This window comes from Enhydra lutris, unplaced genomic scaffold, assembly GCF_002288905.1.
Source record: "Enhydra lutris kenyoni isolate GAN:26980312 unplaced genomic scaffold, ASM228890v2 scaffoldscaffold39, whole genome shotgun sequence".
Taxonomy (NCBI): domain Eukaryota; kingdom Metazoa; phylum Chordata; class Mammalia; order Carnivora; family Mustelidae; genus Enhydra; species Enhydra lutris.
In genome coordinates this window covers 8,441,652-8,461,644 of record NW_019154123.1, presented here as the reverse complement: position 1 = coordinate 8,461,644, position 19,993 = coordinate 8,441,652, and the positions used below count along the sequence as shown (strand labels likewise).

General features: G+C 36.9%; 1 pseudogene; it reads right to left on the bottom strand.

Moving 5' to 3' along the window:
• Window positions 1-403: 403 nt before the first annotated feature.
• LOC111154958 overlaps window positions 404-19,993 on the bottom strand; it is a 31,780-nt pseudogene continuing 12,190 nt past the window's right edge.

Below are 19,993 nucleotides of genomic sequence, written 5' to 3'. Positions count from 1 at the left end.
GATATTTGCCAATGACATATCCAGTTAAGGCTTCGTATATGAAATACATAAAGAACTTCTATAATTCAACCCCAAAAAATGCAATTAAAAAATGTGCAGAAGACAGGAACAGACATTTCTCCAAAGAAGACATACAGGTGCCCGAGACATATGTGAAAGACGTTCAACATCAATAATCATCAGGGAAATGAAAATCAAAATCACAATGAGATATTGCCTTATACCTTTCAGACTAGCTAAAATAATAAAAAAAAAAAAAAAAAAAAAGAAAAAAAAAGGTTTTTTTTTTTTTTTTTTTTTTTTTTTTTTCACTTGCAACACTGACTGTATTGGTAGGGGGTTAGGGAAACAGTGGAACGAGAAATACAAAACTAGGTAGAGAGACGGGGCATTGCAGGGGCCAGGACCCCCTAGAACTCCTCACTTTCATCTTCGCCGTCTATAGACTCTGTTCCCACTTCTTCATAATCCTTCTCCAGGGCGGCCAGGTCCTCCCGAGCCTCTGAGAACTCTCCTTCCTCCATGCCCTCGCCCACGTACCAGTGCACAAAGGCCCGTTTGGCGTACATCAGGTCAAACTTGTGGTCGAGGCGGGCCCAGGCCTCGGCAATGGCTGTGGTGTTGCTCAGCATGCACACGGCCCGCTGCACCTTGGCCAGGTCGCCCCCAGGCACCACTGTGGGGGTCTGGTAGTTAATGCCAACCTTGAAACCTGTGGGACACCAGTCCACAAACTGGATGGTGCGCTTGGTCTTGATAGCAGCGATGGCAGCGTTCACGTCCTTGGGCACCACTTCCCCGCGGTACAGCATGCAGCAGGCCATGTATTTGCCATGGCGAGGGTCACACTTGACCATCTGGTTGGAGGGCTCGAAGCAGGCGTTGGTGATCTCTGCCACTGACTGCTCATGGTAGGCCTTCTCGGCCGAGACGATGGAGGCATAGGTCACCAGGGGGAAGTGGATGCGGAGGTAGGGCACCAGGTTGGTCTGGAACTCCGTGAGGTCCACATTGAGGGCCCCGTCGAAGCGCAGGGAGGCTGTGATGGAGGACACAATCTGGCCGATGAGCCGGTTGAGGTTGGTGTAGGTGGGGTGCTCGATGTCCAGGTTGCGCCGGCATATGTCGTAGATGGCCTTGTTGTCCACCATGAAGGCACAGTCCAAGTGCTCCAGGGTGGTGTGGGTGGTCAGGATGGAGTTGTAGGGCTCCACCACGGCCGTGGACACCTGGGGCGCGGGGTAGATGGCAAATTCCAACTTGGACTTCTTGCCGTAGTCTACAGAAAGCCGCTCCATCAACAGAATGAGAATGTGAAGAAAAGGGAAACTTTGTACATTGTTGGTGGAAATGCAAACTAGTACAACCACTTGGAAGAAAGTATGGAGGTTCCTCAAAAAATTTAAAAATAGAACTATCATATGATCATGTAATTCCACCACTGGGTATCTACCCAAAGAATACAAAAACACTAGTTGAAAAGATAAGTATACACCTATTTCACTGCAACATTATTTGCAATAGCCAATATATGGAAGCAAACCAAGTGTCCATCAACTGATGAATGGACAAAGAAGATATGGCATATGTACACACACACACACAGAGGACTATTACTGAGCCTATAAAAAGGATGAAATTTTGTCCTTTGCAACAACATGGTTGGATTAGAGAGTATAATGTTAAGTGAAATACGTGACTTGAGAAAGACAAATATCATATGATTTTGCTTATATATAGAATTTAAGAAATGAAGCAAGTGAAAAAAGAGAAAAGGACAAACTGAAAAACAGACTCCTAACTATGGAGAACAAACTGATGGTAACCAGAGGGGAAATGGGTGAGTGGTGTGTGAAATAGGTGAAGGGGTTTAAGAATACACTTAATATGATGTGAACTGAGTAATATATGGAATTATTAAATGACTGTATTATAAGCCATAAACTAATAAACTAATATAACATTGTAAATTATCTATACTGGAGTTACTTTAAAAAAAATAAAATGGAACTAAAAAAATAAATTGGTAACATTTCACTCAATCTCACTTCTAGAGATTTATAGACGAGAAATAAGGAATATATTCACACAAATATGTTCATCATAGCCAGAAACTGGGCACAATCCAATTGTCCACCAACAGGTGATTGAATAAAGAAATGGTGGTATATCTATATAATGGAGTATAGCAATAAAAACACTGATACACAGAACGACCTAAGTTAATCTCAAAAGCACTATGCTAAAATGTTAGAAACCAGAATTGAGAGACTATATATAATGTGATTCTATTTGTATGAAATTTTAGAAAAATCAAAACTTGACTGACAGAAAGCCTATTAGTAGTTGCTTGCCAAAGCCGAGGGAAGGTGTTAACTGAAAAGAGACATAAAATAATTTATGGGATGATGAAAATATTACCTATCATTATTGTGATGATAGTTTGACAATTATACACATTCACCAAAACTCATCAAATTGGACATTTGTAATTGGTAAGTTTTTTGTAAAGGTGATTTTTAAAAATTAAAGAGACAAGGGACGCCTGGGTGGCTCAGTTGGTTAAGCGGCTGTCTTAGGCTCAGGTCATGATCCCAGCATCCTGGGATCAAGTCCCACATCGGGCTCCTTGCTCAGCGGGGAGCCTGCTTCTCCCTCTGCCTCTGCTTGTGCTCACTCTCTCTGACAGATAAATAAATAAAATCTTTAAAAAAAATAAAAGTAAGGGACGCCTGGGTGGCTCAGTTGGTTAGACGACTGCCTTCGGCTCAGGTCATGATCCCGGAGTCCCGGGATCGAGTCCCGCATCGGGCTCCCAGCTCCATGGGGAGTCTGCTTCTCCCTCTGACCTTCTCCTCGCTCATGCTCTCTCTCACTGTCTCTCTCTCAAATAAATAAATAAAATCTTTAAAAAAAAAAAATAAATAAAAGTAAAATAAAAATTAAAGAGACAATAAATGTGCAAATTTCACAAATTATGGAAATTATTATAAGACAACAAATTGACAAATTATTAAATGCAGTTAATACAGAAGTTCCTTTTTGGTGCATGGTTTACTGATTCCATAGTTTTTCTTTTTCTCATGACACTCATTGGTCTGAAGAAATACCATACTTACTTCCACTTACCAAGTAGGTTAAAACAACTTTAATAAGTATAACCTGACATTTAGCAGCATGTAAAAATAATCCTTAAAACTATTTTTATTTCATTCTTAAAAATCCACCATTACTAATACACCTGTTATGTTACCAGTCAGTTTCTTGAACTTTGGAATCAGACTGGTCACTGTCACCCTCATTTTCTCTTCCACATTGAGTTTCATTTAGCACTGGCTTTTCATCACAACAGCTGTGGAAAACTCAGTTTCACAAAGTTATGACCTCATCAGAAGTAATGTAGCATGGTCTAATGTTGAAACTGTGAACTACTTCAAGCTAATAATTCACAGTGTCTGGCATATGTCATTGTGATTCCTAAAAAGTTTAAAATATTCTTCAATGGCATTATAACTTTGGTGTACTGCCATGCAGAGCTTGGTTTAAAAAACATGTCACTAATACAAGAAGCCATTCTACCACATGTTTTAGAAAAGGGGATCTTTGAGATCTCTATAAATGTGTATTAAATATACTTTTTGTTGGCTGTCTATATGTCTTCTTTGCAAAGAATGTCTATTTAGGTCGTCTGCCCAATTTTTATCAGATTTTTTTTTTGATGTTGAATAGTATAAGTTCTTTGGATATTTTGTCTACTAACCCCTTATCAGATATATCATTTGCAAGTATCTTCTTCCATTTGCTGGGTTGTTTTTTTGTTTTTTGGGTTTTTGTTGTTGGTGGTGGTGGTGGTTTCCTTTATTGTGAAAAAGCTTTTCATTTTGGTATGGTCCCAGTAGTTTGTTTTGTTTCCTTTGCTGAGTGAGTCATAACCATAAATATGTTGCTAAGACTGTGTCCAGGAGATCATTGTCTATGTTTTCTTCTAGGATTTTTTGTGGTGTTAGGTCTCACATTTAGATCTTTAATCCAGTTTGAGTATATTTTTATATATGGTGTCAGAAAGTGGTGCAGATTCATGTTTTTGCATGTGGCTGTCCAGTTTTCCCAGCACCATTTATTGAAAAGACTGTCTTTTCCCCATTAATATATAGCCTCCTTTTTTTGTAGGTTAATTGACTGTATAGATGTGGGTTTATTTCTGAGCTCTCTATTCTGTTCTCTTATCTATGTGTCTTTGTGTTTGTACCATACGGTTTTGATTACTGTAGCTTTATGGCATATCTAAAAATCTGGGATTGTGGGTCTTCCAGCTTTGTTAGTCTTTCTCAAGATTGTTTTGGCTATTTTGGCTCAAATTTTAGAATTATTTGTTCTAGCTTTGTGAAGAATGCCATTGAAATTTTAGTAGGGGTTTCACTGAATCTGTAGATTGCTTTGGGTTATGTGGACATTTTAACAATATTAATTTCCAAAGAATACATGCACATAGCTACTAGACACGTGAAAGGATGTTCAGCCTCACTCATCATCAGGGAAATGCAAATTAAAAGCACAATGAAAAAAAAGCAATGCAATGAAAAATGAAATGAAATGAAATAAATGAAATGAAAAAGCACAATAAAAAAACACAACCTACACTTGTCAGAAAAGCTATTTTCAGAAGACAAGAAATAAGTGTTGCTGAGAATGTGGAGAAAAGGAACTCTTGTGGACTTCTGGTGGAAATATAAATTGGTGAAGCCACTGTAGAAAACAGTATGGCAGTTCCTTCAAAAAAGTAAAAATGGAAATACAATATAAACCAGTAATTCCACTATTGGGTATTTACCCAAAGAAACTAGAAACACTGATTTGAAAAGATGTAAGTACCCCTATGTCTATTGTACCATTATTTATAATAGTCAAGATATAGGAGTAACCTTAGTGTCCATCAACAAATGAATGAATAAAGAAGTTATATATGCACACAATGAAGTATTACTCAGCCATAAAAAAGAACAAGATCTTTTTCATGTGTCTATTAGCCATTTGTATGTCTTCTTTGGAGACATCTCTGTTTCATGTCTTCTGCCCATTCCTTAACTGCATTTGTTGTTTTTAGGGTGTTGAGTTTGATAAGTTCTTCATTGATTTTGGATACTACCCTTTATCAGATATGTCATTTGCAAATATCTTCTCCCATTCTGTAGGTTGCCTTTTTGGTTGATTGTTTCCTTTGCTATACAGAAGCTTTTAATATTTTTAAAAAATTTTTTGTAAAGATTTGTTTGAGAGAGATCACAAGTAGGCAGAGAGGCAGGGAGGGGAGTGGAGGAAGCAGGCTGCCCGCTGAGCAGAGAGCAAGAGGCTGGGCTCTATCCTAGGGTCCTGGGATCAGAACCTGAGCCAAAGGCAGAGGCTTAACCCACTGAGTCACCAAGGAGCCCCTAGAAGCTTTTAATCTTGATGAAATAACAATAGTTCATTTTTGCTTTTGCTTCCCTTGCCTCTGAAAATGTGTCTAGTAAGGTATTGCTGTGGCTGAGGTAACATAAGGAAAGGGAAGGAAAAGTAAAATAAGATCAAAACAGGGAGACAAACTGTAAGAGATTCTTAACTATAGGCAACAAACTGAGGGTTGCTGGAGAGGCAGGAGGTGGGGGAGTAGGGTAAATGGGTGATGGGCATTAAGGAAGGCACTTGCTATAATTAGCACTGAGTGTTAAAGGCAAGTGATGAATCACTAAATTCTATCTCTGAAACTACTAATACAATATAAGTTAACTAACTTGAATTTAAATAAAATCTTAAAAAAAAAAAAAAGAATCAGCTTTTACCATTTGTAAAAACATGGATGAACCTAGAACATATTACGCCAAGTGAAATAAGTCTGATGGAGAAAGACAAATACCTTACGATTTCTCTTACATGTGGGTCTAGAAAACAAAAGAACAGACCTTTAAATACAAAGAATATACTGGTGGTTACCAGAGGGTAAGTGAGTGGGGCAGAGGCAAAATGAAGTGATTAACTGGTGCAAAGTTTCAGTTACAAAATAAGTGAGTCACAGATATGAAAAGTACAGCAAAAGCAATACAGTCAATAACATTGTAATAATGTTTTATGTTGACTACATTTACTGTGGTGATCATTGAGTAAAGTATAGAGTTGTCAAATCAATGTTATACACCTGAAATTAACATAACATTGTGTTATTTCAATAATAATATACTGGGGCACCTGGGTGGCTCAGTGGGTTAAGCCTCTGCCTTCGGCTCAGGTCATGATCTCAGGGTCCTGGGATCGAGTCCCGCATCGGGCTCTCTGCTCAGCGGAGAACCTGCTTCCTCCTCTATCTCTCTCTCTGCCTGCCTCTCTGCCTACTTGTGATCTCTCTCTGTGAAATAAATAAATAAAATCTTTAAAAAAAAGATAGTAAGCTTATTTGACTTGTCTTCAAAATTTCTAATTTAAAAAAATAATAATAATAAAATACTTATTTGAAACAAACTTGAAGCACCAAATTGATTTTTTTTTTTTTTTGCATAATTTTAAAAGGGTAGTGCAATCTCTCAAATGACTCCTATCCCAGGACCTTAATAAAGGATTTTTCCTTAATCAAGGAGATTTTTAATCAAGGATTTTTCTCAGGGAGGGTACCAAGAGTGGACCTACAGGGAGGAGTAATCTTCACAGCCCAGAGACAGTGTATGGGCTTGATTTAGTTTGTGCAAGTGTAATTTTAAATGATTGGGATAAGAGATAAATGGATAAGAGAAATAGGTGATAATATGGTGTGAAAATGATGTCAAATCTAGATGCATAGTTAGCAAGACCTAGCATAGAGCTTCAAATAGAGCATGAATTCATTCCTTTTCTTATGGGTCTATCATAATTTGAAAGAGAGAATGAAAGGCATTTAAGTAAGAATAGACATTGTATTCTTACTTATGTTTATAACTTAAAAAACAAAAGCCACAGAGAGAGAATGCCTATATTCAGATATCATATAAGGAATGTCCCACAGGGGTAATGTAATCAAGACCAGATGAGTGACCGGAAATGGATTCACTTAGTTTATTTGTTGATATAAAATTCCAGAAATCTCATACCAGTTCTTTTTTGGTATCTTCTAGTGGGCTGCTTAACTTTTTGAACATCAGTTCCCCATCTGGAAATACAATGATGGCTTTAATTATGAGTAGTTTCATGGCTCCTTCCAGCTCTAACTTTCCATAATTTTCCAAAGTGCTATGTATGAGACCCCCTATAACTCCCACAAATATTCATGAGAACAATTCCAAAATCCCAAATTTATGTAAGAAAAAAATGATTCTTTTACATGAATATGTGATATTTTTTCATACTGGACTATACAGCACTTCTAATACAGACACAAAGTCTTCAAAAGTACAAAATGTAGGCTTAAAAAATTTTCTTGGAATAAATGTGTATCTGCCTAGTGATGATGTTTTGGTTTGGGAAGTAGAGGATTTAATTGTTCATCTAGCCATTCTGTAAAGTTGGAAGCATCTTCGCATTATGAAAAATTGATGTGTAAAAGTTGCTTTTATTATTATTTTTCTCTGAGGGGAAGAAATTATTTTTTCCATGAAACATAGCAAAAGCAGAGAGAGAACAAATTCCCAGATTCAGCTCTTTTTGTAGACCATGGCAGTCTTTCTATATTAAAACTGAATAAAACACTCTGCCAGCCTCAACAAAATGGAGGCAAAAGATCATTTGCTGATTTTGAGACTAAGGTACTTGTTTCCACCTCAGCCTTTTCCCACAGTTAATCTGTAGTGCTCGTCCATTTTCTTCTGTGATAAAGCATCTTTATTAAGTTTAAGAAATAAAATACAGGCAAAACATGATTTTATAATGTATAGGGAGGTCTTTTCTGAGAACGGTTGACTTCTATGTAACTTTCTGCGATTTTTGAATTTGTCTATCTGCAAAACAATGTCTGTGTGTGTACCTGTGTATGAATATGTGTGTTTGTAATTGTCCTAGACTCTTCTAAACATTTTTTTTTCATTAAGATGTTGGCAGAATCCTACACAAATTGTTCCGTTAATTATTTCATTTCATTATGGGATTTGTTTAGATATTTATTGAGCTCTTATTATCTAGGACCACTGAAATTACCAAGATATAAAACACAACAGTCTGCTTGGTGAGAGTGACATGTGAAATGTTACTGAGATGACTCTTCTAGGCATGTTATGAGTAGATGAGTAGATGAATGTCTATGTGTATGTGATAGGTTGCAGCAATGGGAATTGACAACCTCTCTACTCAGTGTAGTCAAAGAACCAGCCTCCTGGAGCACCTGGGTGGCTCAGTGGGTTAAGCTTCTGACTTCGATTCAGGTCATCTCAGGGTCCTGGGATCGAGCCCTGCATTGGGCTCTCTGCTCAACAGGGAGCCTGCTTCCCCCTCTCTCTCTGCCTACTTGTGATCTCTCTCTCTCTCTGTCAAATAAATAAATAAAATCTTAAAAACAAAAACGACAACAAAAAAACCAGCTTCCTGGGCATCAGCTGGGAACTCATTAGAAATGCAGAATCTCAGACTCTACCCTTGAATTGCTGAATCTGAATTGTCATTTTAACAAGATCCCAACTAATGATTATGCATTAATTATTATTCTACATAAAGGTTGTTATTTTATCTGTTATGTAAGAGATCTGTAGAGAGAATGAGAATGTTTATTAGGCTATAGGGATAAATGTAGAGAGGTAACTCCCATGTCTAGTGGGAACCTGAAGAGAATCTAAAGAGAATCTAGAGAATCTAATAGATACTTTCGGAACTGGGGGGTATGGCCAACTGGTGATTTAAAACTGGGTATTACCAGGAACCATGCCATTAGATACCCTATTCACACCATTTCTACACTTTATTTCTAGCTAGCTACAGAGTAGAGAAATCTGGTCTGGGGATGATCCTGGACTAGGAACTCACACATATTAAAATTACCGTTTCCGCTGATTGATTAATTACTTGAAAGTCAACAAGCACCCATGTCAGTACATCTAGAGAAGATGAATTGGGGCACATGAAATGGATGGACAGCTACTCTTTGGAATAACCATCTCTTTTACCCCATGTGCAATCTAGAGCCTATTGTTGAAATTACTTAGTTTTCATTGCAATAGAACTATATTCTAAGGGGAGGTTCAGAATCATTATATAATGTGAAAACTGTGCATGGTCACAATAATACTAAGAGGTCCTTTGAATGTTTATTGAGTCAGCAAAAACAGCTGTGACTATTTCTTTTGGTCCAATAAATCCAATTCCTTTTCCAGTATTAAAACAGCTTATTTTCTTTTCTGACGAGTAACAGGTAAACTGGTTGCCTATTCAGGGACACTGTTGTATGAAAAAAGTAAAAATAGAAGTCTTAAAACTTTTGAATCAAACTCAATCCTGAGCATTTAACCAATTCTCCAAGTCTTTATGGTAAAATTTTTATAAGCAAATACCTATAGAATTTGACACTGTCAGCCTCATTAATTCACCTGAATTTTCTCCCCTCTATCTTCAGTGGTTCCCATGAAAGAACCCAAAGAAACAGTGTCTCTTTTTTAAGAATGTTGAAAGAAAGTAATGTATGTTTTAATCAAGATTAATTTACTGAGATGCAGTTATCATACTACGAGATGCACAGAACAAATGCACAGACGTATCATTCTTTGAGATTACATAATTCAACATATTCATGTTACCACCACCTACCCCAAATAAAAATTCAGCATTGCTGTCTCATTAAATGAAACGGGCCTCTGACCAGTCATCCTCTTTAACCTCTTTGATGTCTGTCCCCATAGATTAGTTCTGTTGATTCTTGATTTCATACAGTGAAACCAATAGCGTGTAATTTGTGTGTTGTTTCTTTTGAAGCCACTTTTTATTCATGTAGGGTACTAGTCCCTTGTATGAATATATCAGAATTTCTTTATTCTGATTGATGTCAGGATTGTTTTTCGTTTGGCGCTATTACCCACAAAAGCCTTCTGTGAATATTGTTCTGTGTGAAGATATGTATTTTTTTTCTTGAATTAATATTTTACATGACACTTGCGAGTAGATGATCAAAGACGCAACCCCAGCAAGGTATGAGAATATCATTGGCTCACCAACATGAGGTATTGTCGGTTTTTTGAACTGTAGCCACTCCAGTATGTATGTAATGATTATTCAATTGTGGTTTTAATTTTTATTTCCCTAATGATTGATTACCATTTCATTTATTTATTGTATATCCTTTTTCATGAAGTATCAAGCCTTTTACCTATTATGTTGAGTTGTTTTCTTATTACTGACTTGAAGGAATTTGTTGTATATCCTGACACCATTCTTTTTCTTTTTTTATTCCCGTATGCTTTTTTTTTTTTTTTAAAGATCTTATTTATTTGAGTGAAAGAGAGAGAAAGGGAGCACAAGCACAGGAGGAGGGAAGGGGGTAGAGAGAGGAAGGGGTAGAGGGAGAGAGAGAAGCAGACTCCACACTGAGCAGGGAGCTCAGTGTGGGGCTTGATCCCAGGACCCTAAAATCATGACTTGAGCTGAAAGCAGCCCCTTATCTGACTGAGCTACCCAGGCACCTCATTCCCATGTGCTTTTATTTATTTATTTTTTTGATTTTTATTTAAATTCCAGTTAGCTAACACATAATGTAATATTAGTTTCAGATGTACAATATAGTGATTCAACAACTGGTGCTTATTACAAGTGCACTCCTTATTCCCATCACCTATTTAACCTATCCTCCTTCCCTCTGGTAACCATCAGTTTTTTCTCTGTTGTTCAGTCTGTTTCTTGGTTTTTGTTGATATGTTTTGCTAATTTTTGTGCTTCAATTTGTGGCTTACTTATTTATTATAATAACAGTGTTTTCTGATACTATAGCTACTTCACTTTGACAAAGGCCAGCTGATTCATTTTTGTCTTTTATAGTTAGTTCATTTTATACCCTGTCAGAAAATGTTTTCCTACCCCAAGTTTGCAGGAATAGTTTCCTGTGTTTTGTTCCTTATAATCTTGGTTTTTATACTTAGATCTATAACACACCTCAAATTAATTTTTGTACATGAAATGAAATACAGATCAAGGTTATTTTTTATATATTAAATATTCAGCCGATATAACAAAATTTGAAAAAAAGGGCGGGGAAGACTTATCTTTCTCTATTAATTTCACACCTTGGTTGAAAGCCATATGACTATATATGTATATGTCTGTTTCTGAACTCCTACTTTCGTTCTTTGATATATTAGTTTATCTTTATACCAATAACCCTCTGTTTTCATTACTGTAGTCTTAAAATCAGGTAGTGTATGTCCTCCAGCATACTCTTTTTCGAGATTGTTGAAGCTATTCTAGGGCCTTTGCATTGCTATATAAAATTATTAGAGTCAGCTTTTTTAAAAAGCTGATGGAGTTTTAATGGAGTTTGTGTTGAATCTATTAAATAATTTAGAGATAATATTAAGTAAATAGTGTTTAGGTCTCCTCTGTATAAATGTAAGTTTAATTATATAATTAAAATCAGGAAATAGAAAAAATGAAATAGTTAAAATATATTTTAATTTTTTAAAAAAGAAAAATATGTATATTATTGTCCCTTTTTGTCCTTCGAGTGAGATTTTGCGGGAGGGAGTACCAATAATGTCTTACCTACAGGAATAGAAAATAGAAATTTGCCTCTTTTGTCAAAGACATTATAATTCCTGGTATGAATGGTCTTTGCTGGGAGAGTCTGAGCCATATTGTTTATTTTTTCAAATCCATAGCTTACAAAAACAATTTTTAATAGTTCACTTGAAATCTTTAATAATAATTTTATTGATATTGGGAATTACTAATGTTCATATTTTTCTTCATCGTACGTTGTATGAGCAAGGAAGATAATAAAGAATTTTGTGACTTTGTTGTTTATTCTTTGTCAGTGTAGGTTCAGACCAAAAGAATTGCACACTTTTGTTTTTCATTAGACTGATACTTAGTTTTTCCCAGCCTGAACTCTCACACTCTTTTCAAGGCCATGTTCTTTCCTGTCCCTGGGCCATTGCACTCTTTTATCCTTTAAAGTCCTGCATCTTCCCATTGCAAACCCCTCACTGTTCAAGGCGCAGCTCAAATCTGACCTCTTCCGGGAGTCTCCCTGACAAGCATGTCTAAAATACCTCCATAGTCGTCCATACCAACACGCTTTGATTTTTATTACTTAGTTTTTCACTCTGTGAAATCAGTTACTTATTCATTACATGTTTATTCTCTCTTTGCCTCCCCTAGAATGTAAGCTCTCAGAAGCAGAAGCCCTGTTATCCTCAGCGTGCCTAGACATCGTAGCACGGCAATAAATACCTGCTAGATGAATTAATGGATTGTGGAATTGAAAATACTCTTTTAATTTACCACTGACATTATTTGAATCCATTCATTCTACCTTTTTCAAAGTTGAACTTTGAACAAAGGTAATGTTTATAGGTTCTTTCTATTTTTATTTCTGGTATTATTGACAATGCAGAATGTATTTACACATTGTATTAATAGCTGTATTTACTCTTGTGTGATAAAGTGGGAGGGGATCTAACCTTAGAGTCATAACAATGATTTCAAGTTTTGACTTTATCATTTATTAATTGGTCAGCTTGCACAGCCACTTAATATTCCTGAGCCTCAGTTTCCTCACATGTAGCTTTTAGATAATAATACTTGCTCTGTTCATTCCATAAAATTTTTGTGAAGGTGAAATTAGATAATGTATTTATGAAAGGACTTTGTAACTGGAATAACTGGAATATGTAAGATCTTACTATTAAATTTAATGTGCCAGTGCATTGCCTAATGGACCGAAAGAGTTAATTGTTCTGCAAAAATCATCTAATTTATTTTCAGGGTTGGGGAGAATTTTATGCAAGGTGGTACTAATAGATAATAATAACTCATTTGTTCCTCTATCACACCTTTCTTTAGAGGACTCAGAGAGCTTTATTCTATCTCATTAATCCTTAACAATGCCTCTGAATCATTAGCCAGCCTGACAATAAGCACTGTTCATCTGATTTTTACAGCTGGAGCAAATGAGGCACTGAGAGGTTATGTGACTTTTTCAAAGTCACACAGAAATGAAGGAAAGGGGCTTGAGACTCCTAACAGCATCCTGCCTGTAACTGACCGAAGCAGAAAATGCCCAGCATGCATTGTTGCTAAGGTCTAGCAGAAGAACCGAAGAGCATGACAGGTGTACTGTCCTCAGTGAGCTTCATTCTTAGAATAGAGAGGGAGAATAGGAACGTAAGTCAGCTGAGTCAGAATCGAAATGTTATGAATTCGTTTTTTTTAAAGTGCTGTGAAGTTTCCACGTGGGTTGATTTCATTAGTTAAAAACAGAATAGGGGCACCTGGGTGGCTCAGTGGGTTAAAGCCTCTGCCTTCAGCTCAGGTCATGATCCCGGGGTCCTGGGATGGAGCCCCGCATCGGGCTCTCTGCTGGGAAGCCTGCTTCCTCCTCTCTCTCTGCCTGCCTCTCTGCCTACTTGTGATCTCTGCCCAATCAATAAATAAAATCTTTGAAAAAAAACAAAACAAAACAGAATAGACTTCAGAGAAAAGGTGATATTTGCAATAAATCATAAAATGTTGATTAGTTTTGAAAGTAATAAAAATGGAAAGAAAACATACTGAGTAAATAATAAACAAAACATGAGAAATATGGGACATATCTGAGGAAAAAGAACTTACACTTTGAGTAATGTGATACATACAAATTACATAATGGTGCTAGCTAGAAACATGCTAAAATCACCTTAAAATGATAATATACATTATTATAAGGAGTTACCATAATTACTAATTCAGAGTCATCACTGTGGTTAAAACAATGTTTATTACCAGTAGTCATCAAGCATTAAAGTGAGTAGTAAATATATAAAGCTTCTGTGATACATTGAAGTAAAGTTTAAATACCTCTCCTTCTGCCTTGTGTCTGAGCATATTTCTCAGCCCAGATCTTGGACTTGGGATTCAGCCATGGGATTTTCTTTGCCAAATGGAACATGATCAGATGTGACTCAAGCGGAGGGTTTAGATGTGCTTACACAGTTTGGCTTTCCTTATGCAATAGAACTGACATAAGAGATAAAGCCCCAAGGATAGTTTTTTGTTCTAGAAAGTACAAGCGACACATAGAGTGGATCTGGATCCAATGCTCAGCCTCAATCTAAAGCCAACCACACCCCAAAGCTATCCCACCTGACTCACAGATAAATAAATAAATCTTGATTCTAAGTCACTGCACTTGAGAATGACTTATTATGCAATCATAGTTGATTAACCTAGCTGGTAGTGTCTGGTGGGGGGTAAACTTCATAAAATCGTGAATTCCAGTATGTGCTATTTTTCAATTTAGTGAACATAAACGGGTCTTTATAGCAAGAGTCCTTATAAGTAGTTCGCTGGCAGATATACCTAAGGATGGGCTCCAGATTTCAGAAATGGAATAAAATGTTGATTTAAATGTAGATATACATATTTTTCTGCACTGCTCCCTAAATGATAAGGACCGTTACACTGAAGTGTTACGAGGAAGAGTAGCCCAGCCACAGTTTGACTTTAGTAAGAACTATTTGGCTGAGTATGTAGAATACAAATACAGTGTTGGGACTCTTGGCAGGAGAATATTACCAATGCCTAAATAATGGGCATTGGTTAACTTGGGTGGAAGTAAGAAAAAAAAATGACAGGAAGAAAATGCATGCAAGAAGCTTTGCTGCAGGTGGCTTCATTGGATGTGACAGTTGATGAATTGAGGATAGGCAAAATCAAAGTGACTTGAGTCTTTGAAGCAGTTGTTGGTTGTCAGACTACTGATGTCATTCCAAGGAATGAAGAAGTCAGAGGGGGATGAGTAGGTGGTTTGAATTGTGGGGAGCGGATGAGTTTCATATTTAGCATGTTGAGCTTGAAGTACAGACAGATTTGAGGAAGTGGCAAAACTCCACTTACCTGATTGTCAAATGCCTATAAATGGAGAGCGTTCTTATGCCTAGATGGAAAGGATTGCTCACATATTAAATTCCAAACCCAGAGAAGCTTTAAGAAGCAAGGTCAATGGATTTCTGCTTGAAGCCAAGAACATTAGGTAGAGTATTTGGTATTAATTGAAATGCTATTGCCAGGAATACCAGCAGTCTCTTTAAGAAAGAAAGCGTGGTTTGGCTATGGTTGCTGCCTTTGGAGGCCATTCTAAGGGGCTGATAGGAAAGGCACAACAGGCATATACTGCATTGAAGAAAACCTTAAAATTATCTTTATATTGAAATATAGAAATGCTGTGTTCTATACTGGTCAGCAGTCAGTTAATGATAAAGAATTTTATAGAGGTTTACTGGCCAGTAACTTGAGACATTTTAACAAGTGATAATCCATGACCTATAGACTTGCTATAAGAGCATAGCATTTGAGAGCATCGGCTTTGGAAACAGCCCAATCTGGTTTGGATTATGTTCTGCCAGTTTCAGCCTGCTGATTCATTCACTTAACAAATATTTGTTGAATCTCTGCCATTTTGTAGGTCTGAAAACAAAAACATACAAAGATCACTGCTCTTGGGAATTTACATCTTAGTGGAGGAAGGTATTCAACAAATAATGAACATAAATAAATTATAAAGAATATTAAAACGTAATGAATGGTATGGAGAAAGAAGGAGAGGCATGTAAGGAGGTTTGGGAGTTCCGTGGGAGCAGGGGACAAATTGCATTACTAAATAGTCAAGAGAGATCTCATTGAGATGGCAATATTTGAGTAAAAACTCGAGGAAGTTGGAAGACATAGGAAGATATAAACAGATAAAATATAGAGAGCACAGGTCCTAAGGTGAGAATGAGCCTGATGTGTTTGATGAACAGCAGAGAGGCTGGAGTTCGAAGAACAATTCAAAGAGCAGGAGGAAATGAAGTTAGTGAGAAAATGGGGGTGGGGCCCAATCAGATAGGGATTTTATCTTTTACCAGAAGTAAAAAGGAGATTCATTAGAGGAATTATTTTTCTTTCTTTTTGACTATAGAAATTTTCAAGCACATATAAAAATATATAGTACAATTGAGCCCCATTATCCAGTTAAAATAATTATTGATATAAGACCATTCTTGTTTCATCTGAATCTCTACTCAATCCTTCAATTCCTTATTATTTTAAAGTAGATCCAAGACATCATATCATTTGACTTATAACTATTTAGTAATATCTTTAAAAGAAAAGACCTCATTGTCTTAAACATAATCATAAAGCCATTATTATACCTAAAAATAAAGATTTTGGGTTACCAAATATCGAATAAGCATTCATATATCCCCCAATTATTTTAGAAACTCATATTTTAAGCTATTATTTGTGTGGGAGTGTCTGGTTGGCTCAGTGGGTTAAGCCTCTGCCTTCAGCTCAGGTCATGATCTCTGGGTCCTGGGATGGATCCCCACATCGGGCTCTCTGCTCAACAGGGAGCCTGCTTCCCCCCTCTCTGCCTGCCTCTCTGCCTACTTGTGATCCCCCTCTCTCTCTCTCTGTCAAGTAAATAAATAAAATCTTTAAAAAAGACTATTATTTGTGTGAATTAGTGATCATAAAGTGTTTTGGGCAAAGGCAACAAACACTCTGGCTGATGTAGTAAGAATAGCATGTGGGATGTCAAGGAAAGAAGCAGGCAGAATCATAGGAAGCTGTTGTAGTCATGTGGAAGTGATGTAATGGTGGCTCAACTTAGAATGGTAGCTGCAGAGGTGGTCATAAATTTTTGATTGCTGGATATATTTTAAAATTAGAGCTAGTAGGTTTTCCAAAGGTGTTGGATATATAGAGAGGGAGAAATCAAGGGCCGGTACAAGGTTTTTGGGGTAAGTGAGTTAACATTGTTAACAGGTTTGTGGGAGACACAGAGTGAAGTTTTGGCACATTGGTTTGGATAGCCGTTGGGCAGATCAAGACTGTACCTAAAAATCAGAATCACCAGCTATGAGACTGGATGAAATCACCAATACATTTAGTGTATAAATTGAAGAGAGAAGATAGTCAAGGACACAGCCCTGGGGCGTTCCAAGATTTTGAGTAAAAGACAAAACCAGCAAAGGATACTGAGGAGCAACCCATGAAGCAAGTGTTCTGGGAATTAAATGGAGGGATTGCCTTACTGAGCAGGCAGCCATCAGCAGTGTCAAAAGCTGTTGTTATGACAACCAAAATGAGAACTGTGATAAAGGTTAAGATGAATTACTCTTTCAGGTAACTTTGTGTATTTAAAAAATACTTATTGCCTACCTACCATGTTCAGGCCCCTGGTTAGACACTGCCAATAAAAATGAGAACAGGATGTAATTTCTACCTTTAATAATCTTGTATGTTATAAAACACTATTATAGCTTATCCGCTTTATGCTCCAACATATGAAAAAAATTATTCCCCTCTAGAATTATTTGGTTAATTACTCTTCTTATTTAGAAATATCAATACATTTTTGGTAAAGAATAAAACCCAGAGATCAGGTTTAATTGACAAAATATTATCTTTAAGTCATAAGCTTAAGGAAAGGAGTAAACTGTATCTCTAAGAAAGGACTTTGGAAGGAGGGTGAAGAGGCCTAAAATGAAAATAGGTGGGTAGAGGATGAGCTCATGGGCTGGAGAAAGGCCAGAAGGAGATAGGCTGGGTGGTCTCTGGTTGAAGCAAGACTTAGGACAAACACAAACAGCTAAGAGAGAATTGTAAATGGATCCCTTTAAAACTGTGGAACTGGACTGACGGAAGATGAAAACTGGGATCATTTGCAAAGGCACAGGACGAATTTCTTTAAAATTCGTAAAAATGAATAAGGTGTAGAATTGTCCAATTGGCTCAGTTCAATCGAACAAAGACCTTAAGAGCCAGAAAGGGCTGAACTGACATCTGGGCTAAATCTGTAGAGAGCTTGGCATGGAGGAAGTGTTTAGTAAATGGCAGGGATTACTGAAGCAGGATATACACCCCCTCGAAAAAGTCTGTCTACCAAGGTGTTGGTAGCAGCTGTCTCGATCATTAGGAATACACTTGCTTGCTTTTTATATTCTTTGTGATTGTATTTTTTTTTATTTTTCTGAAATGAGTCCATATTCATTTGTAATAAGAAGAACAACATTGAAGACTTTTTTGTAAGAGAAATAAAATTAACCGTACAGTTTTTATCTAGTCCTTATGGAGCCTATCTGAAAGTGGGAATAAATTTTCTCCTGAAATTTGACTGATGAAATCACCTTGTATGAAATTTTCTAACGTGAATGAGACCCTAAAAGCCTCCGGGAATGAGTAGAGCCCTGCCACTGATGGTATCATTGAATCAGGTATCCTGATATTTCACTTAATCCTAAGAAAATTTGTGCATTTGTAAATATAATCACGACTTCCTCCATCAGTGTATTACAACAACCTTAATTTTGATTTTTTTTTTAATAACCATCTACGTGCAGAGTAGGGTGGTTAGAGTAAGGGTATATGAAAGAATAACATTTGAAAACTGCTCTCAAGAAACTGTTAAAATGTATTATGTATAAAGGCAATACTGAAGAGATTATTCAATTCAATTTAAAAAATTGCATTGAGCTATGTTGAGTGCTGGGAATCTAAAAGTGAATAAGACACAGGGCTAGCTCCTACCCAGAGAAAAAGACATGTAAACAAATAAGTGACAATGTGACAAATGAGGCAATAGAAACACAGACAAGATACCTGGAAGTGTGAGGGTAAGAGTGATTAATTTTGTCCAGAAGTTCGGGAAAACATTTCTGAACTGGGGAATCTAGTTGCTGAGGACCAGAAAGAAAATAGTCTGACATCCAAAATGGATACACTCATTCTGAATGAGTAATTGTATCTGACGCTTGTTGAGAAGTGTGAGAGTGAGCAGGGTGTCAGTACGTGAGACCAGTAAGTCAGAGGGTGAACTCAAAGACCTTTGTGTATTATAAGAAGGGCCCTGATGTACACTGGGCAGTATGGAGGGAAATGGTTATGGAGGCTGTCTGGGGCCAGCGTGCTGTATGAGCTGAAGAACATAAGTTTTGTATAACAAAAGACGATTATCACCCTTCAGAAACCTCTAAACAAAGCAAGATGATATGGCTGTATACAAGACAGTGGAGATGAAGAATGAGTGCAGAATTTGAGTAGCTTCCAAGAGATGACAGTGTTGCACGTAAAGAAGAGTAAAGATATAGGGAGATAAGAGTTATGTGTCTAGAACAATCTGGGAAGCACTGGGGGATTCTGGAGAGAAGATGTTCCAGAGAGCAAATAGTGGAAGATTGAGACAATCTTTCAAGTTAGAACATAGAAAAGAAACATGAAAGTTTCTTCAGACTTTCAGCTCTGCAAATGAATTTTGGGTGCCTATTATATATGTCAGACACTATATAAGACCAAGACAAGTGGTCTTGGGGATATAAATGTGTGCAAGGTATTGTACTTATGAAACTTACATTCTATTTTGGTTATCAGATCTATAATCAGTTATACAGATAATATATTCTTAATGATAAAATATATATAAAAGAAGAACAAAATACATCCAGAACCCTGTGAAATTGATTAATCCAATTAATACAATACACCAATCAGGTTGTGGCCATAGATTTCATCATTTTTGTGTAAATTAGTTTAACTGTGATCCATGATGAGAATATACTCCTATCATCCAAACTAATATTCCTTTTTTTTCTTTCCATTTAAGGCAGGGAATACTTTACTCAGACCCATCAGAGAAATGGACAGCTTGGGCCTGTATTTTATTATATTATTTATTTATTTATTTATTTTTAAAGATTTTATTTATTTATTTGACAGAGAGGGAGACATCGAAAGTAGGCAAAGAGGTAGGCAGAGGGGGAGGGGAGGATGTAGGCTCCCTGCTGAACAGAGAGCCCAATGCAGGGCTTGATCCCAGGACCCTGAGATCATGACCTGAGCCAAA